General features: G+C 41.5%; 1 pseudogene across 1 annotated transcript; it reads right to left on the reverse strand.

The window, feature by feature from the left end:
* Positions 1–3,725: 3,725 nt before the first annotated feature.
* LOC100998672 lies at positions 3,726–8,116 on the reverse strand (annotated as a pseudogene). The gene has a single exon (XR_002516972.2). The product of XR_002516972.2 is annotated as a macrophage-expressed gene 1 protein-like (transcript).
* Positions 8,117–26,347: the final 18,231 nt, after the last annotated feature.

Here is a 26,347-nt window from a genome sequence, read left to right on the forward strand (position 1 = left end):
GCTGAGGCAAAGTTCTCCAGAAGGCTGTGTATGCTCTGAATCAGCACCCAATATGTTTCTCCCATAGCCAAGATTTACGGGTCCAGGAATCAAGGGGTGAAAGTGGAAATGGCACCACTCACCACCACTCCTAGTGTTCACTAGCAAAATTTTTGCTTCCTGTTTCTGCAACTTTATGTTCTGCTGGCCTAGAGGTCTTAGTTCCAGAGGGAGGAGCGCTGTCACCAGGTGACACAACAATGATTCCATTAAACTGGAAGTTAAGATTGCCACCTGGACACTTTGGGCTCCTCTTACTTTTAAGTTAACAGGATAAGAAGGGAGTTACAGTGTTGGCTGGGCTGATTATCCCGGACTGTCAAGGCGAAATCAGTCTACTATTCCACAATGGAGGTAAGGAAGAGTATGCATGGAACACACGAGATCCATTAGGGCCTCTCTTAGTATTACCATCCCCTGTGATTAAGGTCAATGGAAAACTATAACAGTCCAATCTAGACAGGACTACGAATGTCCCAGACCTTTCAGAAATAAAGGTTTGGGTCGCTCCACCAGGAAAAAAAACCACAACCTGCTGAGGTGTTTGCTGAAGGCAAAGGGAATACAGAATGGGTAGTAGAAGAAGGTGGTTATCAATACCAGCTACGACCATGTGATCAGCTGCAGAAAGGAGGACTGTGGTTGTCGTTATGATTTCCTCCTTCTTTTGTTAAGAACATGTTTGTGCATGTACACACTTGTACTAAGAAAATATCTTCATTCCAGTTTTCCTTTATCATGTGACATAAGATTTTTTGACTTATGTCAGAATTTAAGTATTGTTAACCTTATGTAACAGTATTTGGGTTGCAGATAGGTGCACTTCCAGTTGTATGAAGGATAGTTGTATTATGTTAGGTGTAATTATGACTTTATTATTGTCCTTTTTGAAGATTATGTATGATCTTAGGAGATGTGTATGGGTTCAAGTTGACAAGTGGTGGACTTGTGATGGTTAATACTGAGTGTCGACTTGATTGGATTGAAAGGTCCAAAGTATTGATCCTGGGTATCTGGGAGGGTGTCATCAAAGGAGATTAACATTTTGGGTCAGTGGGGTGGGAAAGGCAGATCCACCCTTAATATAGGTAGGCACCATCTAATCATCTGCCAGCATGGCTAAATGTGAAGAGACTAGACTGGCCCAGCCTCCCAGCCTACATCTTTCTCCCATGCTGGATGCTTCCTGCCCTCAAGCACTGGACTCCAAGTTCTTCAGTTTTTGGACTCAGACTGGCTTCCTCGCCCCTCAGCTTGCAGATGGCCTATTGTGGGACCTTGTGATCATGTGCGTTAATAAGAAAATCATATATATATATATATCTTTTTAGTTCTGTCCCTCTAGAGAACGCTAATACAGCAGCTAATATTTATACTAAGTATGTTTTCTCAATTATCCATGCCCATAGCACTATCTGGAAAGGGAGACGCTTCCTCACAGCCAATGGGTCTCCCATTAAACACCATCAGGAAATTGACAGGCTACTATTCTCAATCTTCTTTCCATGGGAAGTGGCAGTAATACATTGTAAAGACCACAAAAAGGGGACAGATAAAACAGCTGAGCGAAATAAGTTGGCAGACCAAGCTAAATTGACAGCAAAAGCGCCCCATATTTCTGATCCAGTTGACGTCCCCCTGATCTGGAAGGGCTCCATAAAAGAAAAAAAACCCTCAATATTCTCCTGTGGAAATATAATGGGCCACCTCTCAGGGAAAGAGCTTTCAGCTCTCAGGATGGTGACACTCAGAGGATGGCAATACGTAAAAATTTATTTAGAATGGTCAAACAGGTACTTAATGTTTGTGAGGCTTGCCTTAAACATAACGCCAACTAACAGATTCTTCCCCCAGAACACCAAGAATAGGAGACTACCCAAGGGAAGACTGGCAGATGGGTTTCACCCATATTCCAAGGATAAGGGACATCCAGCCTCTGTTCGTATGGGTGGATACCTTCACTAACTGGGTAGAAGTATTCCCATGCCAGATAGAGAAAGCCTCTGAGGTAATAAAAGTACTATCAATGAGACAATTATTTGCTTTGGACTCACTAAGTACCTCCAGAGTGATAACGGTCTCGAGCTTACTGAACCACAGGGCAATTTCCTCCCACACTTAGTAAGGAAACACCTGAGCTAAATAAAAGAGACATCCTTGCAATGTTTAATGTCACACTGCTGCCCATTGCCAGGTTACCAGAGATAATTTGGAGAGTCTCATGCCATCTCTGCCTTTAGCAACCTGGTCAAGTATCTGCTGGACTTCTAGGCCACAGAAAGATGGCCACGGAGGGGTGCAAAAATAGGCTGAGGGTTCTTGGGAAGAAAGACACGATGAGGCAGTCGGAGGTGGGGAAGAAAAGAAGACAGACTTTCACAATGGAATTAGGCAGTGGGGAGAGATCCGTTTCCCCACATCAGGGAGAAGAAGGTATAGGTGGGGAAGGGGTGGCCGGGAGCAGAAGGAAGAGGACTCAAGATGGAAAGGGAGCTGCTGTGCCCATGGCAATATCACTTGGAGAGGTTGTCTTCATACCTTCAAGCCTTTTCCCCTGGGCTTTTGATTGTGTCTGTGCCCCATTTCTTGTCCTTTCTGCAGATGTCCAGTGAGATTACTTCATCCTTGTGCTGTTCTTGTGTGGCTTTCTGGGCAGCAGGGATGTTGAACTTCCTTTCTAACACTGTGCCAGGCAAGGCAGGGAGCATTCCTCTGCCCTTTCTCTTGTGCCAAACTGGAAAAGTGCGGTCTAGACTTCAGTGAGAACCCTGCCAGCCGAGCCCTGTGCATCCACTACCTTGACACAGGGTGTTTTCCCACCAGAAGCCCTGCTATGTTCTCCTGGCCCAAGTAGGGGATTCCATGCCTTCCCTTTCATGCTCTTAGCGCCAGCAGCCAAGTTTCTCCCTTCCAGAGTCTCCAGGGATGGCAAATGTAAGTGGAGACAAACCTCATCAGGTGCCCATCCCCTAAAAGGTTAAGTGTGTATTTGTGGCTGTGGTGCCTTTGTGTTTTCATTCTCTTCCCCTTTCTGTAAAATTTGGTCGTCTCTGTGGTTTTATACTTGGTCAAAAGTACTCGTCTTGGCGATGCACTTTTGTATGCATGAGAGAATTGGGGGAATGCCCATGTGGTACAAGAAAGGACCCCGACCCCTTTCCTTCTCTGTGGTCCCCGGCATTAGATTGGGGGTTCTGGGAGAGGCAGGTGAATGTCCTAATGTGAATTGTTTATTTGCAACTGGAGTGTTTTGAAGTCTTTGGTGTTGCGCTGAGAGAGGACACCGCCACCTGGTGTTCATGAGGTGTCTGTGCAGAACAGTAAATGGCAAGTGAACCACCACAAAATTGTTGCTGTTGTTGACCTTGCGCTTTTTGTAGATTAGTGCACCTATCTGTGAGGGATTTCGGTTATCTCCCTGAGTCTGTAAGCAACCACAAGCCCTTCCACTGGATGGGGGGAAAGTCCCTTCAACCCCCACTTAAAATATATATATTCTACGTTGTTCTTACCCACATATTTGACCTGGTTAGACTCTTTACCTAATAGAACAGACAATATGGCTGGGAAAATAAGTAAGTGAAAATGTGGGAGAAAAATCATCGTTAAAATTGTGAATGTTCATTTTTAAAGGTTCCTTCGCCTGACTACAATATGATGCATGTTTGAATTGTTGCTTCTGCCTGTTGTTTCTCGAATAAATGTTTAATGTTAATCATCTCAAAACTGACAAGAACACAAAAATAAAACACAAATGCAGAGCCACCTTTGTTACCCAAATCTGTGTCTATTTCTGATAGTCCATGGGATGTGGTCTTCTTGGAAGCCAGGGTTGGTCTCCCCACAGACCCCAGCCTAAGACCACCAGTTAGGAACCCAGGACTTGGAAGGCAGAGCCTGTGAGCTCTTCCATCCGGGATCTGACTCTGCAAAATGACTTGATAAATGCAACCTGCAAACTCCCATGTTCAGACTTCATATGCATGAGCCGTTGGACAGAGGGTTGCTTAGTACATACTTTAATGCATGTTTATGTGCAATCTTGTTAGTGGGAATATAAGTTTGTGAAGAACCTCTCATTTCAATACGCAGTTAATGCATTAAAAGCCTGGGAATTTGGGGCTATATTTTTCCTTTCTGACTCAATAATCTTCAAAGAATTCATAGGAAGTCAGTATTTGCAGACAAGTGGTTAACTTGGCTAAAACATACAAAACACTCAGAACCCACAAAACACTCAGAGGTTTAGAAGAACGTTTTATGCTTAAGAGGCAGGGTTAAGTAAAGGGGCTATAGAAATCAGTGTCCCTGGCTGGGCAGTCAGGAGAGCAGGGGTCAAATTCTATGACTCACTTCTCTGTATCTCAGTTGGAAATGAATGGGTGTCCTGATTCCCACCTTCCCAGACGCTGTGATACTTCCAACTCCTTGGTGAAGGGCCTCTTCTCAGCCCAAGATCTTGATTGTGAACATTAACAAAGAGAACATTCATCCTTCATAGAAGATAACTCAGTAATGATATTTGATTTGGTGAATAAATATATCATTTAAAAAACACTTTGGGAGGGAACACGACAGTAGTGGAGTAATTACAATCAGATGAGATTGGTATTAAAATTGAGTAAAACCCCAACTATTACCAGTTGACAATCATGTGTCCTGCTAACTGTCCTAGGGCTGTAAACCTGGAACTGAAATAAATGGGTTACAAATGGTGCTGGATGCCTTTTTCAGTTCATTTGAAAACATGGATTTGATCATGGTCAGCTCCCTTTCTGCTGGAAAAAAAGAGGAAGGGTCCATAACTGGTGTTACTTACTCTGTGTTGGTTTTAGGGAAGAAATAATACTTAGATGTGGGCTTAATTTAACTTCTTGCCTTTTTCACCCCCAGAACAATGCAAACTTATTGAAATGTGGTGTGCGTGTGTGCGTGTGCGCATATAACAGGAAGACGGGAAGGGTAAGGACCATTATTGGAAGAGGAAGGGGTTGTACTTTGGTAACATAGAAGATGAAACCATAAAATTTGGTCTATCCAAATCTACAGCTCCTTTCAATGCCCCATTTATGATGAGCTAAGAGGAAGTTGGTTGTGGGTAAGAATTTCAGTTTCTCCTGAGCACCACAATCTTTTTCAGTTTTTATCTGTCTTTCCTTACTCCTTGTCTACAAACTGTCCCTTCCCCGTTGACCCACTAATAGAAGCTTATATGTTAAAATATTTTCGGAGGACTTCATGACACTAGTCAGAAGTCCAAGAGTGGTCTGGTCCCAGGAAGACTTAATGGGGCAGCTGGAAAAAAGTGGAATTGGCTCAGGCAACATCTTTCTTTTCAGATGCTGTTTAGATGACACGGAGGAGATAACACAGTCTGTCAACAGGGAGGCCCAAAAGTTAAAAAGCAGTGGCCAAGCAGGACTTGTGTCTTCTCAGGGTTTTGCCAGGCTCTAGTAGCGTGAAATCCAGACAACTTTAAAGGTGAGGGAGCGGGGAAGACAGAGAGAGAGAGGTGCCTTTAAGCAGAAATTTTTACAGCACACACATTGGAAACCACCGCAGACTTCAGAGTAAATGCATAGCTTCCAAATCCAAATGTTAACACTCCCCCCACCCCCGCTCTGTTTTTACACAAATGCCTTCAGGTGAAGAAAGTGACACACATTGGGAAAGGGCACCTGCTTCCTATTTTAGTCCCAGAATGACTTTTGCTTCAAGAGTCCCAACTGTTCCCGCTCCCCAACCCCACCCTTGTTCAAGTAGCAATATGAATTTCCTGGCCCAGAGACCTAAACAAGAAGTCTCAAATTTCTATGTGATTTTGGTTGCCCTTGTCATTTCAATACTTAGGAAAACAGAAGTAATCAGAAATGACCACGCTGTTTGGAGATGAGAGAAACCTACTCAGGGAGAGATTTAAGATTTAATGCTCTTGGTCAGGGGTGTCTCCAGTTGCTGCAGTGCCTGAAACCAAACTCTGCCTCTTCCAAAATGCCCAGTATCCCCTCTTCTTGAAATTCCTGGTGCCATAGATGGCCAGGGTGATGACAACAGCCAGAATGGTGGTGGCCCCACTGCGATACCAGCTGTAGTCCCTCCTGACAGACCACCACCATCCTCATGGATGGCATTCATGGTGCTGTGCAGCTCTATCGACTCTCCCTGCCTCCACTGGTGGGTCTGGGAATCTGTAAGCCAGGATCTCACATTCTCAGAACTGGTCACTATGACAGCGTTGGTGTCAGCCTCACTCATAAGGGGTGGTTGGGTGAAAGGCAGGAGACTAACAGGAGGAAGGAACTTTTCTGTAAAGAGCCTGGCCTTGACGCAGTAGGACACTTGGCATCCATCCCTGATGAGGGCTAGGTGTTGGCTGAAGTCCCTTGGCCACTTTTTCAGGGAAGGTGCCCCTCAATCTTTGGATATGCCTGGATCCACCAGGGGGTTCCCAGCTGTGCAGCTGAAGAACCCACCAAAAGGGACCGCAAACCTGCTTCCCAACTCATAGTCCTGAGAAACGCAGACCTTGAGGTTTTCAAAGAGTCTCAGTGGAAAGTAGCCGGCTGGGCATGACTGCGCATTTGTCATGGGGTTTATGCTGTTGCTGCTGAAGAGGCCTCCGAAAAGCAGTCCTGAGTTCTCAGGTACTTGGCTACTGGCCACACACCAAAAAGCCCTGAATTCAGCCTTTGCCACCTGGAACACATCTTCACACACGGTCTTGCAGAAGACAAGGAGGGTGCACTTCTTACAACACTCCAGATGGTTGTAACCCTCCTCACGAGTCTCGGATAGCAGGTACACTGGGGAGTAGCCAGAGCGGCAGGAGAAATCACCAGTGAGTGGATTCTACTGCTCCAACTTTTGGCAGAGGAGGACATCCCTACTCCCTGAGAGCTGAGTGCATTTCTGATAAACCCCACCCAGAGAGAAGTTGGTCATTTTCCCCTCGCAGGAGCCATCATCTGTGTTGGCCTGAAAATTGAAGTTGGGAGAATTGAGATCGGTGCAGCCAGGGTAGGTGTTGAATGTGTAATAGCGCTTCACAGCAGTTTCCACCGTCTGTGACACCTTCCTCACCAGGGGGCCTGGCAAGTCAGGCAGCATGTTGGGGTTGACGAAGAAATGCAGTGGCAGGCCAGAGCGGTCGATGGCCACCAGGTGGTTGGGGGTTGGCCACCTGCTGCCAGGCCTGGAGGGTGATGCCTGGGTAAAAAGGAACCCCTCCGATGCTCTGCACCCTGGAGTTGGTTCGGTTTGAGAGGTAGCTCTTGGTGAGGACATTCTGTGAGATATAGTTTTCCTCAAGTTTGAAGTTCATGGTGTTTTGGAAGGCAAGTCCAGCAGAGGCGGTCATGGCACTATGACTGCTCTGGCTGTCTTGGAGAAAGGAGGTCTTGATGTGGTCCTCCTGAATAAGAGCAGCCCCAGCGTCCACACTGGTAATGACGTGGGTGCCATAGTTGAGGACCAGCAGTTCTGCCAGGTAGGTGGCCATCCTCGTCTGGTTGTTCTCTAGACAGTCAGAGATGTCAAGGAGCTCCTTCCTGAAACCTGAGCTTAGCTCTAAAGTTGGGTTGATTTTGACTGTGTAGACGAGGTTTCTTACCTGAACTCGGGTAGTTATAGCTTGGTCCTTCACTTGAAGGGTTTTCATTCTCTGGAACTCAGCAGAGAACTTGCCATTGACTTTGGAATAGAGAGAGAGATCTGTGTTGATGGAGTAGGAGGTGCTGCTCTGGTAATTCGCCCAAGATTCCAGGATTTCTGAGTTCATCTCCAGGTTGCTCTGTTTCTGGGGAATGGTGAAGATTTCATCAGGGGTGATATACTGTCCATCTTCAGTTGTCCTGCAGTTGGTGTAAGTCAAGTCCATCACCCATCCCATATCCACATTCTGCAGATTGTCCCAGCCCCCCTCCAGGTAGGACTTCCAGGACAGGCAGTTTCAAGGCATCCTTGCATTTTTGAAATCAACTTCATCTGTCTCTCCCAAAGGCTTGCCTGATGTAGCCTATGCTGCCACTGTCCAGAAAAAGATGGCAGCCCTGAAACTGTTCATGGCTCAGACAGCCCCTGCCACACAGGAGCCTACACAGCGGCCAGCAAGCTTCAGGCAAACTAAATGGAGAAAAAGAAAGCAGCTGTGGAAACAGTTCTCCAAAATTCAACAGTTTTCCAAAAGCTACCAGTTTCTCTTTAAGCTAATCTAATTGCAAAATAAGGAAATGAGAGTTGGTTGGAATATAAAAGTCCATCAGGACTTTGAAAAATTTATGCCATGCTACACATGCAAACACAGCCCTACTTTCCCAAGACTTAACTATCCTAATTTTCCCTCAGCCCTGGCTGGTCACTCTGCTGCAGGGGTGTGCACTTAGAAAAAGTGTGACCCCACACCCTACTGCTTCTGCCACCAGAAAGTTTGTCTTTTCTTTTTTCTCACTCTCTTAGACTTGATGTTTTACAATTTCCCTGATTGCTGTTTCCTGGGACTCCAATTCCAGTTTCCTTTTACTGGAAACACAGAGACGAATGACAACATCATCCTTACTGAAACACCCTGCCTCCACCATACCCATGCAAGCTGTAAGTCAAGGCCAACTCTGTTTCCCATTTTCCTGGGGGTAGAGGCTGTTTCCACAAAAGAAAGGAGTGAAACTCTTGGACACTTGTCCTGTAGGTTTCATTGTTATAAGCCCTAATAGTTCTGTCTTTGGGGATGACATTATCTGGGGCAGAGCTGACAAGGCCTGAAAAGAATTCTGTTAAAATATGCTGAAAAACCCCAGTTTGCATTGTCCTAAGCATTCAGAGTGAGAGCGAGGGGCCCCCATACTGACCTGTTTTCTCTCAGGTAGAAATATTCAAGACAAAACCACACTATTATCTAGATTTTGATTATTGATGGCAGACAGGGGCCAAGGAACATATGTGTATGTGTACACACATTTATATAGCCCCTGTGTGTGTGCATTTTGCATGAAATTGGTGCCTGTTATACCTTTAATTTTTCATTCCATTGCTAAGTGTGTGTGTTCAGTTTAGGTGCATAAAAAGAATGTGGCTCTTCATTACTCAGTATTTTTCAAATCAAAACCACAATGAGATACCATCTCACACCAGTTAGAATGGCAATCATTAAAAAATCAGGAAACAACAGGTGCTGAAGAGGATGTGGAGAAATAGGAACACTTTTACACTGTTGGTGAGACTGTAAACTAGTTCAACCATTGTGGAAAACAGTGTGGTGATTCCTCAAGGATCTAGAACTAGAAATCCCATTTGACCCAGCCATCCCATTACTGGAGATATACCCAAAGGATCATAAGTCATGCTGCTATAAAGACACATGCACACGTATGTTTATTGCGGCACTATTCACAATAGCAAAGACTTAGAATCAACCCAAATGTCCATCAGTGACAGCCTGGATTAAGAAAATGTGGCACATATACACCATGGAATACTATGCAGCCATGAAAAATGCTGAGTTTGTGTCCTTTGTAAGGACATGGCTGCAGCTGGAAACCATCATTCTCAGCAAACTATTGCAAGAACAGAAAACCAAATACTGCTTGTTCTCACTCATAGGTGGGAATTGAACAATGAGATCACTTGGACACAGGAAGGGGATCATCACACACTGGGTCCTATTGTGGGAAGGGTCAGGGGAGGGATAGCATTAGGAGACATACCTAATGTAAATGACGAATTAATGGGTGCAGCACACCAACATGGCACATGTATACATATGTAACAAACCTGCACATTGTGCACATGTACCCTAGAACTTAAAGTATAATAAATTTTAAAAAAGCAACAATTCATTTGCTACATCATTAGAAGAATATAATTTCATACATGTCTTCTCATATGCCAATGCAAACTCTATTAGAGACCATAATTTAAAACAATGTTTCCAGGCCCATTGATCTGGTGCCAGGATTGATTGAGACCCAACTCTGTTAATTCTTTAGGACAATTAGGCTGTGTCTTAGTACACTTAATGATAGCCGGGGACTCCAGGGGAGTTAATGAAGCTCCCAATTGCATCCTTAACATTCCCAAAATTATACCATGTACCAGATGCGGTGCTGAGACTGAAAAAGTCAGGTTGCAATTCACAGGTATCACTACGCCATCACCTGTATGCATCCTGGAAGGAAGATTCCAAGGAATTAAATTCCTCTAATGGTCATTGATGCAACTAAGAAGTGTTTTTAGAAAGAATGAGGCTAGTTGCCTAGCTTACAAGGCTCAGTTTCACTAGTTATTATAAAAACCATGATGGTGTTCTGTAAATCCAGAAATACTGCATTCTGAGTCTTTTTTTTTTTTCCAAGACAGGGTCTCACTTATTTCCTAGGCATGGTCCCACTATGATCATGGTCCCGTGATCAGCATGGGAGTTTTGACCTGCTCTATTTCCAACCTGGGCCTTTTTACCCTGGCTTAGGCAACCTGGTGGTCTGCTCCAGGAAGGTCACCATAGTGATGTTGAACTTAGTGCAGACACCCAATTGACATAGCACACTACAGCCCAGAACTCCCGGACTCAAGTTATCCTCTTGCCTCAGCCTCCAGAGAAGCTGGGACTACAGGCACGAGATACCGTGCCCATCCATTCTGAGTGTATTTGTGCCACAATTATCATGCTTCTGGGAGTTGGCACCAGCTAGCCAAGAGGGATTAATTTATGAACCATTGCCCAGTCTATATTTGGCTACAGAACCAAACTTTTGCATAAGATCTTCTGGTTAATTTATAAATCAGTTATAAATATATTCCTCAGCAGCATGATCCCAGAATTAGAAAAATGAGAGTTGAATGCCCTTGAGTACTTCCAATAAATCTGTTGAAATATATACACATTTCTCTTCAAACTATTTCTGGGATTGCTCATCAAAATTAGAATACTCTCTCACTTACACCACTGGAGACAAGCTGACAATTTGTCACCCTCTCCTTTCTCTTTAGTAGATCCTGATGAGCCTTCACTCTCCTGAAATGAGAATACAAGCAAGGTTAATAAAAATAATTCTATATTCTGGGGATCCTATTTCTCCAGATGCCCTGTCACTGTAATTTTTATTTCTTCTACAGCCTTTGACTTCATTTTATTACAGAAATAAAGGAAAATAGCTAAAAGAACCAAAAAGAGCAAAATTACATTGTATTCATAAGACAAAATATTTTACAGCCACCACAATTATTTCAAACAATTTTAATAGCATGAGAGATTCTTATGCCATATTGTTACTGAAAAGCGGTCCTAATCCAGATCCCAAGAGAGGATTCTTGAATCTTATGCAAGAAAAAATTCAGAGTGGGTTCATAGAATAAAGTGAAAGCAAGTTTATTAGAGAAGTGAAGAAACAAAGGCTCCTCCATAGGCAGAGAAGAGGTATGTGCTGCTTGACTAAGAATACTTGTCGTTATTTCTTGATTATATGCTAATCAAGGGTTGGATTATTCATTAGTTTTCCAGGAAGAGGTTGGGCAATTCCCAGAACTGAGGGTTCTTCCCGCTTTTAGACCATATAGGGTAACTTCCTGACAACGTTGCCATGGCATTTGTATAAACTGTCATGGTACTGGTGGGAGTGTCATTTAGCATGCTAATGCATTATAATTAACATATAATAAGCAGTAAGGATGACCAGAGGTCACTGTCATTGCCATCTCAATTTTGATGGGTTTTCACCAGCTTCTTTACTGCTTGCTGGTTTTTTGGTTTCTTTTTTGTTTGTTTCCTTGCTTTTTGAGACAGTCTCTGGTTCTGTTGCCCAGGCTAGAGTGCAGTGGCACAATGTCAGCTCACTGCATCCTCTGCCTCCTGAGTTCAAGCAATTCTCCTGCCCCAGTCACCTGAGTAGCTGAGACTCCTGACACACACTACCACATCCAGCTAATTTTTGTGTTTTTAGTAGACATGGGGTTTCACTATGTTGGCCATGGTTGGTCTTGAATTCCTGGCCTCAAGTGATCTGCCCACCTCAGTCTCCCAAAGTGCTGGGATTACAGGTGTGACCCACGGTGACCAGTTGATTGCATGCAGTTTTATGAGCAAGGTCTTATGACCTATATCTTGTGCCAACTTCCTCTCATCCTGTGACTTAGAATATCTAACCTACTGGGAATGCAGTCCAACAGGTCTCAGTCTTATTTTAGCCAGCTCCTAGTGAAGATGAAGTTGCTCTGGTTCAAACACCTCTGACGTATTTCCCCATCCCTTTTATAAGAGAACCCTGAATCCTAAGGGTTGTAGAGGGATGAAGATCTATCCTCTGTAATTTTTCATGCTGAATAGGGGCCACGATATTTCTGCCTAACTATTAGGGTCTCTTGTATTCAGGGTAGAAAGGAGCTCAGTAGGAAAGCACCAGTACGGTAAGGGCCATTCATAACTGACAAAAGGTGATATCTGGAAAATAAATAAGTATTCAATTTATGAAGACATTTCGGTAAGCTTATTGTGCATTCCTACACAATGAGTACAACAGCAAATATGATCCACAACCATAAAGCAAAATAAGTAAATTATCCCAAGCAAACTAAATAAGATGGCTCTCCATGAAATGGGCAACTGTTGGAACCAAAGTGATACGGGGTTGCTAGCTGATTCCAGTATGTGTCCAGAACTAGAATACTGGTCTAGGTTTTTGCATTACATATCCCTCTTGTTTTTTCTGAGCTACAGCCAGAGACCACTGGTTGGTTCACAAGAATAAACATAGTCATTATAAATTGCAGAAACAAAACTCTGTAATTTATAAAAAAAAAAAAATGCAGGAAAAAACAACTGATGAGAGAATGTAATAGCAGGTGTACTATCATTTTTGAAGCATCATCTTTTCTCTCTCCAGTCTCCCATTTTTACTAATGATAAATTATGGTAAGACTAATTTACTTTATTATACTTGGCCTGATTATTTGTATAAAGTGCAGCAAAAATAATTAGTTTTCACATAGGCTTTTAAAATTGGCTTTGATGGAACTCTGCTCCATAAGGAACATCAGATAAGACCTTTTTTAAGGCAAGCTCAACCATGGGTTTGTATACCCAAATACCTATGAGTTGAGCAAATTCCTCTCCTCTTGAGCTCCCAAGGTAACTTGGGGCTTCTGGGCCTGTCAGAAAGTGACATTCTTTACTTACCTGTTGGGAATCCTGTACAAGAACTGTGTAGACAAGATATGAGACCAGTTTTCAAATTTGATTCCTTAAAGGAAAGCACTTTATTTCAGTCAAAGCTTTGGTAAAATAACCAGTTTCTCTAATTGTGTCCTCTTGCAAAAGAAAACAGATTCTTACTGCACTTATGAAATAAGTATATTGCCATAAATTAAGAATACTCATAAATAGTTTCAAAATCCTGGAGAAATCAGGTAGAGAGAAACAAATGTGCTCCCAATTTTTAATAAGAGTATACTTTACTCAATTGTTAAAAACTGTGAATAACTTAATAGAAAGGTTTTCTTGGTTCTGAAAAACAAAACAAAGGATCAGCAATGTCTTACACAAAGTCAAAAAAAGATTACTTCACTCTTCTATTAGTTCATTCCATATGGTTGACTCCTGTTCTGCTTAATATCAAGAACATTTCAGCTCTCTATGAGTTCTGAAAATTTTTTACTCTATTTTAATATCAGAAACCTGCATTTAAAAGCACCTGTCAAAGTCCTATAGCTGATTAAAAACCACATTTTAAAGAAGATTAAATCAAGACAGCAATTGTCCATGGATGACAAAATGCCTTAGGGCAGCCTCTATTAAAACTGCAATTAACTAGGAATTTTGGTTTCTTCTGTGGCATATAACAATTTTTATTTAATTTTATTTTTATTTAGTTAATTATGTATGCATGTGTGTAAGTATGTATTTATTTATTATTGAGATGGAGTCTTCCTCTGTTGCTCAGGCTGGCTGGAGTGTAGTGAGGTAATCTCAGCTCAAAGCAACCTCCACCTCAGCCTCCTAAGTAGCTAGGATTACAGGCATGCAGCATCTATGCCCAGCTAATTGTTTTTGTATTTTTAGTAGAAACAGAGTTTCACCATGTTGGCAAGGCTGGTCTCAAACTCCTGACCTCAAGTTATTCACTCACCTTGACCTCCCTAAGTGCTGAATTAAATGCATGAACCACCATGCCTTATCACAAGAATTTTATGTAGCAATTAGAATTGGCCGGGCGCGGTGGCTCAAGCCTGTAGTCCCAGCACTTTGGGAGGCCGAGATGGGCAGATCACGAGGTCAGGAGATCGAGACCATCCTGGCTAACATGGTGAAACCCCATCTCTACTAAAAAATACAAAAAACTAGCCGGGCGCGGTGGCAGGCGCCTGTAGTCCCAGCTACTCGGGAGGCTGAGGCAGGAGAATGGCGGGAACCCGGGAGGTGGAGCTTGCAGTGAGCCGAGATCCGGCCACTGCACTCCAGTCTGGGTGACAGAGCAAGACTCCGTCTCAAAAAAAAACAAAAAAACAAAAAAAACAATTAGAATTATTACTGATAATGTACTTTAAGTCATATCAGAATTATAGGCATTTCCTATAATTTTGGAACATGTACCAATAACATATTTATACAAATACAGCCCAAAGAGAGCCAAACACCACTTCATATTTGACAATGCTCCTGTATGATTTTTACACCAAATAAGCCAAATTTCACCTTTGCATTAGTGTACTATTAATGTTAAACCCAATTCTTAATAAAACCTTATAGATAAATCAAGCCAATTTTAATCAGTTTGACCATAAGATTCTCATAAACCTTTTATAACCCTTTATAAATTTTTGTTAAAGAGCAGACCAGTGCTCTAAGAAAAACTGTTATGATTTTATTTCAACATTTAATTTAGGGGAAAACTGAATAATATCCCTTTAACTTTAGCCAATATGTTCACACAGAATTGTTTTCACAAGATTAATTTTTTACAAACCTTCCACAACTTGCTCAAACCCTTAGTTTTACCTTATCTGACTTAAAACAATCCTATAACCTAATCTAGGCAAAAAAAAAAATCACATTCCCATGACTTCGTATGTAATCTTCAGCAAAAACACATTTCACTTTTCCTACACACCTTTACTGTAAAACTGTTTCTTCAGTAAGTCTCAGTTACATGTTACAATGTTAACTCTTAGCAACTTTTACTTTTGGTGAAAAACCTAGTTAGTAAGCAATTTCGATTATGTTGAACAATTTTCAAAAATCAAAGAAGCAGTTTATGACCTTAAAGCATTTAGTAAACCTAATATCTGACCTGCTTAACTTAGAACAAATGTCTACATTTTTGAAGATATTTTTATTTTACCAACAATCTTTAGAATTGTCTTTATTTCCTAAAGATTACTTAAGTCACATGAACTAAAAGGCATTACAATTTTTATTTTTCTGATAAAATATTTGATTTAAACATTTATTATTTTTAAGCCAATTAATCAAAGCTCTTCCATATCACACACACAACATATAAAAATACACAGACAGAAGATCCAGTACTTGTAAGATTTTTCATTTGCCAGTTTCTTAATTGGATTATTGGCTTCAGGGCAGAGAGCCCATGGAGGAACAGGGTCAAGAAAGCATGCAGGCTATACAGCCTAATTAGCAGGCACAGCTGGAAGGCAAAACAGATCCCCTACACTTGTGTCTCATTTTTATACCAGATCCTAGATCTCCAAAAGAGAAATGATATGGAACAAGACATTGCTATGATTTTGCTGTACATTTTATTGCAAAGCAATCTAAAGCCAATCAGCCCATTCTGTGACTAGTCCATCCCCCAATGGGAGTCTTAGCTCTCCATGCAGGGGTGAGGACATCTCCATACCTTCAAAGTGGCCAAGAGCATGCTTCTCTAATCCAAACATGCAAAGAGTCACATATTCTCCCATAACTGCCATTAGATATCCCCCAAAGTATACTTTCTACCTAGTTATTACACACCAAAGCTCTCATAATGTGAAGAGTCAAAAATGTCAGATAATGCAATGCAAAACAGAACAGAGCCTTAGATTTTGAAAGGAATCTATCCACTTCCAATTCCTGGGGTTTCATGAGAAAAACAAAGGCTTTTCCCAAAACGGGGTCTGTGTTTCCTCCTGTTTTTTCCAAGGAGTCCCAGGCTTGAATATTCACTTTTAATTAAGCCAACTTTTAAGCATAACACCCTTAAAAAAAAAAAATCCCTTTAAATCTCTTATTACTTGACTTTAGCCAGGCCAAACAGCCAACACTTCTTTTGAACTTTACCAAACATAACCTCCCATGTAACCTCACAGGTGCTCAGAGAAAGGAAAATTCAAGACGGTTCGTGGAGGGGAGGAGAATTAACAAATGGTAAAGGTCACACAGATATCAAACCAGAAGGAACTCATTCCCTGTGCCAGAAATTGAACCCTGGCAGCCATTGTAAAATGGCAATGCCTTAGTTGCTGAGCTATAGCACTGGGCAGTTCCCATTACCCTTCCCAGAAGAAGCTTAGAGGTAGCCAATGTTAAGCTTCCAAAGGCTTTTAAGTGCTCAAGATAATTTTTAGGGCTAGCTGACATGAACCCTCAAATTCCTGTTCCCTGGATGTTAGAGACCAGTTGAAAATTCTACCATGTGGTTATAGGGTCAAGCTCCTAGAGACATAAAACAAGATGAGAGGCAAACTTTATCCAGTTTTTTTTTCCAAGGACCTGCAATGAAGTTTGTAATTGACCAGTTTGCTAGGCTGGCTTGAACAGCGGGCTTATGGGGTCCTAGCCCGACATTCAATCCTGAGGTACCCCTCTTTATGACAGAATGATACAGAAAGACAAATTTATAGCACAAGGTATATCAGGTTTGCTACAGCTTAAGACTAACTTCACAAATGTTTTGTCCCATTAATCAAACCTTCACAGAGCAGATAGACAGCAACTTTTGCCATTCATTCAATCTGTTTGCACAGAGAGGGGAAAGGGAAGGGAGAAAAGTGTTGCCTGCAGCAGAGTGGGAAAGGTGAGGAGCTCAGGGACGCCAGAGAAAGACCCACCCATTGCAGTGACACTGTAAAGTTGAGGTGGCCACTTGTCAGTCTCAAAAGATATTTTCCAGCAGTCCCATCAGCTTTCAAGTTTCCCCTTTTAGGGAGAAAAAGCTCTTCATGTCCCACGGTCCTGTACATGCCTAATGCTATCACCCGTAGCCATGAGCAAAGAGTTCAAGGCAGAATAATCCAAAGAGAATAATGGTTAACATCCTGTAGTGCCAAACCTGTTCTTAGCGCAGAGGGACTTTACTGAGAGGGAGCCTGTAACTCCTAAATCCTAGAAAGGACTCTAACCTTTCTAAATTGGGCCTTGAACCCAAGTATGCTCCAGTGTGTTTGCCTTTTATTAAGAGGGGCCTTTAACCCTGCCTGTCTTAGGAGAGACTCTAACTCCTCTAAAGTTGGTCTCTAACCAAATTCCATTCTCTACCTGGATACCCCACAACTTACCCAAAGTCAGCCAATCGGTACTGCAGTCTATTTCCTTTGGGACAGGGGTCTCCTTAGTATCATGCCTTCATGGTCACCAGAAAGATGTTACTGGAAAAGGGTCCTGATCCAGACACCAAGAGAGGGTTCTTGGATCTTGAACAAGAAAGAATTCAGGGTGAGTTCATAGAGTAAAGTGTAAGCAAGTTTATTAAAGAAGTAAATAAACAAAAGAATGGCTAACCCATAAGCAAAGCAGATGCATGTGCTGTTTGACTAAGGATACTTATTTTTATTTCTTGATTATATGCTAAACAAGGGGTGGATTATTCATGAGTTTTCCAGGAAAGGAGTGGGCAATTCCCAGAACTGAGGGTTCCTCTGCTTTTCAGACTTGTAGGGTAATATTCTGACATTGCCATGGCATTTGTAAACTGTCATGGTACTGGTGGAAATATCTTTTAGGATGCTAATGCACTATAATTAGCATATAATGGGAAGTGGGGATGACCAGAGGTCACTCTTGTTGCCATCTTGGTTTTGGTGGGTTTTGGCCAGTTTCTTTACTGCATGCTGTTTTATCAGCAAGATCTTTATGACCTGTATCTTATGCCAACCTCCTATATCATCCTGTGACTTAGAATACCTAACCTACTAGGAATGCAGCCCAGTAGGTCTCAGCCTTATTTTATCCAGCCCCTATTCAAGATGGAGTCGCTCTGGTTCAAATGCCTCTGACAATGATGTTATGAAAAAAGCATGCTGTATATTCAGCATGACCCCAACTATGTACATAACTAGAGAGATGTACACTGATGCACAGACAGTAATTACATCTGGTTGGGAGTGTTTGAAATGCTTGTTCCCAGTGCCATAAAGAAATAGCACTTGAACATAAATTTAATTTCCTCAGCAAGGCCATTTTTTTTAACTTTCTGCAGAAAGGGTACTCTCGTGGAGTGCTATTTCTTTACAGCACCAGGGAACAAGCATTTCAAACAATTTGGTGGCAATCCGTATGGGGATACATTCTCCTCTGGGGGCAGTCTCCAGTCCTCTCTCATGAGGGAGTGTGCTCCTCTGCCTCATTGCAGTGGCCTCAGAGATAAGGACTCGAGACCCACCTGGTGTGATGAATAAACCCAGACTCTCAGCATTTGCAGAAAAAAAAAAAACAAAAAACTTGCCTAGCGACCTGGACTAAAGGATCCTCACATATCATGTGAACCAGGAAACTCTGTGCACAGACTGAGGAAAAAAACACCAAGAGACTCAGTAAGGTATTTCCTTGGTGGTTGGGACTAAGGAAAAAGCCACAGGGCAGTAAAGCATTCCTTGGTTAGGACATACCAAGGAGAGAGAGACTGCAAGGGCAATAAAGCATTCGTTGGTCTGACTAGGGAAAGAAAGCTGCAGCGGGCAGTGAAGTATTCCTTAGTCAGAATGTCTTGGAGGTTAAAAAGAGGTGAGAAATTCCTATTGTTGGGGGGCTTGAACCTCAAAAAGAGGTAAGAAATCCCCATGGTGGGAGTTGAACTTCAAAAAGAGGTAAGAAATCCCCATGGTAGGGGGTTGAACTTCACACGAACCTCCGATAGTAAAAAAAAAAAAAAAAAAAAAATTCAAAACTCCCCTGTCCCCTCTTCTTGGGGAAAGAAAAAGGCTAAGCTCCTCTCCTTCTGGTCATTGCCCTAGAGGAAGGGGAAAGAGACGGGGGGAAACAGCAGCATAGGTGGTTGGCAGAGGCAAAGGGAAGCCCAGCAGAGAAGAAAAAGAAGCTAGGAGAGGAAGTCAGAGAGAAAGAGGGCAAAAACAGCCAGTGTCGCGCCAAACAGCCAGGCACACCAAGGGTTAAGTCTCTCTTCCCAGCCTGGCTCTGTGTGAAAAAGGGAGCAGGGACCAGTGCCAGGAGGAGAGCAGAGGAGGTGAAAGGGCATAATTCCTGCAACTTGCAGCAGGCATCTGCCAAACCTCAGGGCCGGTAATGACCCGGGCTCGGACTGCAGCTGCACAAATCCCACCCGGCCTGAGAAACTAAGTGTAGGAAGAAGGGAAAAAAGTAAAAAGGGAAATCAGAAAAAAACAAAAACAGGAGAGCAGAAGAACTCAGGAGGGAAAAAGGAAACAGGGAATGACAGAGAGAGAGGAAAAAAAAGTGCAAATGAGATTAAAAAACAGTTTATATACAAGGTATATAAGAAAAATAAATATACTTTTAATAAAAGGATAAGGAAGCATAAGAATATGGATTTTTACCTGCATTAAAAGGTTAAAAAATATTTTGTTTTAAAAGTTTAAGCAATTTTTAAAATGTTAATTGTAAAGGAAATTCTGTGTGTGAACATATTGGCTAAAGTTAAAGGGGTATAATCCAGTTTTTCTGTGAACTGGACATTAAAACAAAAGCACAATAGATTTTTCTTAAAGCACTAACCTGCCCTTTAACAAAAATTATAAAAAGTTAAAAAGAGTCTATAAAAGTCTTACCTTATAGTCAGACATTAAAACTGGATAAATAATGTCTATGAGATTTTATTAAAATTAAACTTAACATTAATAGCACATTAATATTAAAGGTAAATTTTAACTTATCTGGTATAAAATAATACAAAAAGCATTGTCAAATATAAAATTGTGTTTAGCTTTCTTAAGGCCTGAGGGCAGCTGGGTAAGTCACAAGGCCCCTCATTCCCAAGGCCACAACACGCAGGGGCAGTGAAGGCCACAAGAAGGCCAAGACCTTAAGTGGGGGCAGGGCCACAGTGTCCCCTGGGCAGTGCTGAGCAGGAATGGAGTGGGAGGCATCACCATGGGGCCTCAAGCCCCAGGATATGCTACAGAAATTATATACTTAATTTATCTTCCAATTTCCCTTCCCTCAGAACCAAGTCTTTTAACCCAGGTACCAGCCCTAGAATTTCCAGTACACCAGCACCAGCCTGAAAACCACACTCTCATCAAAAGATAGAAAAAAAAAACCTCTAGTCAGCCTAGGAAGGACCTTGTTTTATGCTGTTAACACTGAGACTGCCATCCACACAGCCAAGAAAGAATGAATTCACCATACTCGAGTCAAGAAAACATCTTCCTCATCAGAATCATGGGTTACTGTACTAGGATCAAGCCCTACTAATTTAAAGTTAAAGAAAGCTTAATTTTCATATATGTTCTGTATTGCTTCCTTTCCTTTCCTTAATCTGTTACTAGCTCCTTTGTTATTAATGTAACTAAGTCTGACTCACCTCAGACCATTGTCATTAATGCTTGCTGTCATATCTTGTGGAAATGTAAGAGATCAACAATAGCTAGCCTTTTCATACAAATATGCATGTCCCAGCCCTCTAATTAACACAGTTACCCCAACACTCATTGTTGTGATTACCTACAGCCAGGACGCTGATTTTCTGCTCCTACAGCCTGGTAACCCTATAGTAAATGGCACTATGCCCTTTAAACTACTCAGGAGCAAAGTTGGCCTTCCATGAAAAAGGTTTGTGCAGATCTAAAACCCCTCATCTCTTTCACTAAAAGGACTACCCCTTCTAACTGTCAGCCTTATCAATGTAACCCTATCCTTCTCTCTATTACCACCTCCACCTTAACTAACTCTAGACCTGCCCTTAGTCGCTTCTATGGTATGGGGATTGACATAAATGGAAAAAACCTCCTAGGTATTTTTTAAATACGCATTATTCCCTCATCTTCCCCTTCTTCAGTAGCCTCAGTTCTAGATCCCAAACCAGTTGCTCCTACATCTAATAATAAAACTAGGGTATCTATTGTAAAAATAAGAGATCTAAGGCAGACCTTACCCATCAAGACAAGATATCAAGATGCAAATGTGTGGCTGGGATGGATTAAATATTCTGTTCACACTTTAAATAAAAGTGATTATTATGCTTGTACGCATGGTAGGCCAGAGGCCCAGATTATCCCCTTTCCACTCAGATGGTTTCTTTATTGACCAGATATGGACTGTATGGTGGCTCTCTTTCAGAATCCCACTGCTAGGATAATCCATCATGCCGAGCTCTCTATCTGCTATTTCCTGAAATTCAACACCCTGTGGGTCAGCCCCTGAGGGGCAATCCAGCTTCCACCACTAAATGACAAGTTTACTTCATGCTTCTCATGGCAAAGGGAAAATTTGGTGTTCCTTGGAAGCATAAAAATATGCAAGGAGCTCAAGCCTTTCCAAGAGCTTGCCCATCGGTCCACACTTAGCCATCCCCAAGCAAATGTATGATGGTACTGTGGAGGACCTTTACGGGACACTCTGCCCAATAATTGGAGCAGTACTTGTGCTCTAATCCAATTGGCTATCCCCTTCACCCCGGCATTTCATCAATCTAAAAAAAAAAAAAAGTAAAAACAAAACACCACAGGCCAAGGGAAACTCCTTATGCATCCTTTAATCCTCAGGTTTATATAAATGCTATTAAGGTCCTGTGAGAAGCGCCAAATAAGTTTAAAGCACAAAATCATACGGCTGCAGAATTTAAATCCACGTTGTTCTGGTAGATAACTATAAAAAAAGTAGACAAAATAAACTATATCTATTACAATCAGCAATGATTCATAAATTACACTAAAGATGCCATCAAAGGGATAGCTAAGCAGTTAGGACCTACCAGCCAGAAAGACTAGAAAAATAAAAAGCTTTAAATGTAATATTAGCAGAAAAAGGAGATGTTTGTGTCATAATTAAAACTCAATGTTGTACCTTTGTTCCTAATAATACTGCCCCTGACAGAACGATAACAAAGGCGCTGCAAGGATTAACAGCCCTATCCAATAAACTTGCCAAAAATTCTAAAATAAATAACCCTTTTTCTGAAATAATAAAACATTGGTTCAGTGGATAAAAAGAAATTTTAACTTCAATTCTCACCTTGTTCACTCTTGTTAATGGTGTATTTATTCTTGTAGGCTGTTATATTATTCCCTGCCTTCAAAGTTTTATACAAAAACTTCTCTCTGCCACTCTTACAGAGTTAACTCCTAACTCTCCTCCACCCTATTCAGAAAAATTACTTCCTTAGAAGGACAAACAAAGCAATTAAGTCAAAAATATATCAAACAAGTTTGAAGAGGAATTATGAAATAAAAAGAGGGGGAGTTGTAAAAAGTAAAGTAGAGGTTCCTCTTCAAAGACTTTCCTCCCCATCTAATTAGGAATAAATAGTAACTTCTCTCAGAAGCAAAATTTATTCAAAGACCCATACTAACATTCTTAAATATCTGCTAGCCATAATAAAGAAATCAATGTACTTTATGTTTTTAGCTCCTACAATTTAGCCTAAATATTTGCCCTGGCATGTTTATACTGGTCCAAGCAAGCATAGACAATGTCAGGTTATAAATGACCCTGTCTCCTTTGTTTGGTGTACTCTCATGGCAAAACTGCTGGTGAGTGTACCCTTTCTGCATAAAGTAAAAATAATGGCCTTGCTGAGGAAATTAAATTTATGTTCAAGTGATATTTCTTTATGGCACCAGAGAACAAGCACCTCAAACGGATGTTTTTCTGAATTATTTTAATTGTTTCCTCTTTTCCATGTTTTTCAAGTTTTCAACAATAAGCATGTCTTTATTCACTTGAGAAATTTTTTTTTTGAGAATGTACTAAGTACCAAACAATGATGGGTATTGGGTAATTGTCAATTTTGTGCTCAGGAAGAAAACAAACACACACCCATTTTAAAAACAAAAGAAACAAATATTTCTGGAATATTAATATGCCTGAAATGACCCAAAGCCTGTGGATTCTGTGACTGTTGTGTTCAAGGACGTTCTCTTTTCAATTCACTGGAAAACAGTGAAAGGAGAAGTGCAAATGATGAGAACTGTGTTTAACTTAATTTTGCATGCCAGAAACAGAAGAACTGCTTGTAACAGTCAGGTGTGAGTACGTGGTGACCAATGCGTTTCACCCATGCCTTTCCTGTTTTACTATGTTCATCAGCAATTTCCTCTGCTTTTTCTTGTACTAGGATGCATATGTAACTTCCCTAGATGGCCACACTTGAGGAGTAACAGCCTAAGACTAAAACTGAACTTCAGTCTCTAAAATAAAGAGGCATCTTGTCTACAAAAATTATGCGTTTACATTGCAAAAGAGCCATTTTTCTTCCTCGTAAAAGAGGCAAGAGGGAAGTGCCACACCTGCTTTCTTTCTCAGGTTGATCACATACAACCTTCTGACACCATCTCATACAGAGTCAAACCATGATTCATGTCTGAGGTTCACTCCTGTGTGGACTTGGAACTAGTCCAGGTGTTTCCTATTTCTGTCTTTCAGCTGTGGTTTAAAATGGGGAGAAATGTCTAGTTACATTTGCTGGGACAATTCCCTTCCAGCAGGAATCTAGGAGACCAGTGTGAAAACTGATAGTCAAAAAATCACTAAGTGGATCAGAGAACTATGGATTTTATAGACTTTGGAATAAACTTTGTTATAACAAATATGGAAGGTATCAGTGAACAAACTGCCAGTATTTTCTTTTCTGAACAGTTGACTCCTAACCTGATGTGTTAAGGGCTGCCTTGCCAGCTCCTTCCCCTCAGACGCTGTTCTTTCCACGAGCATTGTTTGGGTACTGAGCACAGAAATAAGAACATAGTGATTTTATGATTCCTTTTAATCTGGAGGGTGAAAACAGAAGGCCCATGTGAAATGTTGCATATTCCCATTAAAAGCTAGGCCAGAATTTGGTGGCCCATGCCATTTCATTTGTGTTCTGTATTAGCACTCTTTTTCTTCCTCTCTCTTTCACTTTCCCTGATCCATTTTCTCATCATCACTTATTCCCTTTCTGCTCCTTTTTTCTTTACCTTTTGCAAATTTAGATTTGGAGGACACATGCTAGTGATTTGAGGTGGACTGAACTAAAGAGAGCTGGTGTGATGGTATGTGATGGTGTGATGGTGTGAGCCTGTCATCCCAGCTACGAAAGAGGCTGAAACAGGAGATCCCTTTAGCACAAGAGTTCAAGGTGAGCCTGGGCAAAATACTGAAACCCTGTCTTGAAAGAAGGAAGGAAGGAAAGAAACAAAGAACAAATGAATGGATGGACAGATAAGGAAGGAAGGAAGGAAGGAAGGAAGGAAGGAAGGAAGGAAGGAAGGAAGGAAGGAAGAAAGGAAGGAAGGAAGGAGAAAGAAAGAAAGAAAGAAAGAAAGAAAGAAAGAAAGAAAGAAAGAAAGAAAGAAAGAAAGAGAGAGAGAAAGAGAGAGAGAGAGAGAAAGGAAGGAAGGAAGGAGGGAGAGGGGAGATAGAGAAATAAAGAAATAAGAGGAAGAAGGGGGGAGGGGAGAGGAGGGGAGGGAAGAGAAGAGAAGAGAAGAGAAAAGAAAGAGAAGAGAAGAGAAGAGAAGAGGAGAGAAGAGAAGAGAAAGGGAACACCCTGATGTGGCAAAAGCTTAGCCTTTAGGCTTCCGCACTTGTATTCCATGTCATGGCAGACATAACTGAGCAGTCATACCCTTGATTTTCACTTTATTCTGAAGTTGCCTCACCATTATTCTCAACACAGTTCTCCAGGACATTCTAGTGAAAGCCTAATTCATCAATCATTAAATAAATTCTCCTTGAGCATCTGTTATTCGTCATTTGAAGAGTCTAGGAGACAGACTGACCCCTCAGCGCTCTTGTTCCCACTCCATCTGCCCTCCAAGCTAAGCTCTACAAGGATTGAGCGTTAGGACCAACCCACTTCCTCTGCCCGTCTGCCTTCAGGTTTCCAAATGACATCAGCCTAACCTAAAAAGTTCCCCTTACATTTTCCTTCAGCTGAAAATGATTTAACATAAAGAGCTTTGCACACACAAGACTGGAAACACACACAGTGGAATTTCTCTTATGTCCTCATTTCTCAGTCTCCACATCTTCCTGTCACGTGACATCCTTCTTGAGGAAGATTTGAACAAAAGAAAAGACTGACCTGCACTTGGTCTCTCTAGGTTAACTACTGGCAGATTTCATATTTCTAAATTTGTTACATTATTCGGTAACATAAAACCAATCTCACATTCAATCTTTTCCTCTTTTACCATGTGATATTCAGATAAACTTTGAGCTAAAGCAAAGTAAAAATAGCCACCATTTTTCTTTCCACCTGAAATAACCATGAATAAGTTAAGATGAAAAAAGCACTGTAAGTGGTTCTTCCATCACAGAGTTGTGTAGAGTTGGGAGCTTTGGGTCCTCTATTGAAATATTCCTATTGCATCTTCTATTTGTTGGTAATCTCAATATAAGATTAAGAGCAAAGCCTGGATTTTGAGTCTATTCATTCTCTAGACTTTGTTTTTGCTTTGCTAGTCACTCAAATATCTCAACTGCTAGAATGACAAATGTGGATGGGAAATAGAGATTTCAGAAGTGAAATATAAACTACATTCTAGCCCAGTAGGTAACTTTGCACAAGTCCTGAAGTTTCCCTAAGTCCTCATCTTACCAACTGTGAAACACAAATAGGAGCTTCCTCTATACAGTAGATACAGTTGCTAAGTGGATTGGCTGCAATCCTCCATGTAAAGCTCTACAAGGTGCAGACAGGAGCTCAATGTGTATCAGCTCTCAGCTTTGCTGAGCTTGTTATGCAGTCTTCAGGATGGGAGTGGGGGAAGAGGCATGTTAGAGAGTCTAAGGAACTTGACTTTCTCCCTGGTTACCTATTTGACAGTATGGGACATCATATTGACTCAGAGAGACCACCCGAATATTGATTACTCATATCCTAAACAAAGCCATGAATCTCTCTAAGGAAAACAATCTGATTGCAATGTCATCTGGATTAATGACACAGGTAAATGAGAAGTGATTGGTTGCGGCCGGGCACGGTGG

The sequence above is a fragment of the Papio anubis genome, chromosome 12 (assembly GCF_008728515.1).
Source record: "Papio anubis isolate 15944 chromosome 12, Panubis1.0, whole genome shotgun sequence".
In the NCBI taxonomy this organism is placed as follows: Eukaryota; Metazoa; Chordata; class Mammalia; order Primates; family Cercopithecidae; genus Papio; species Papio anubis.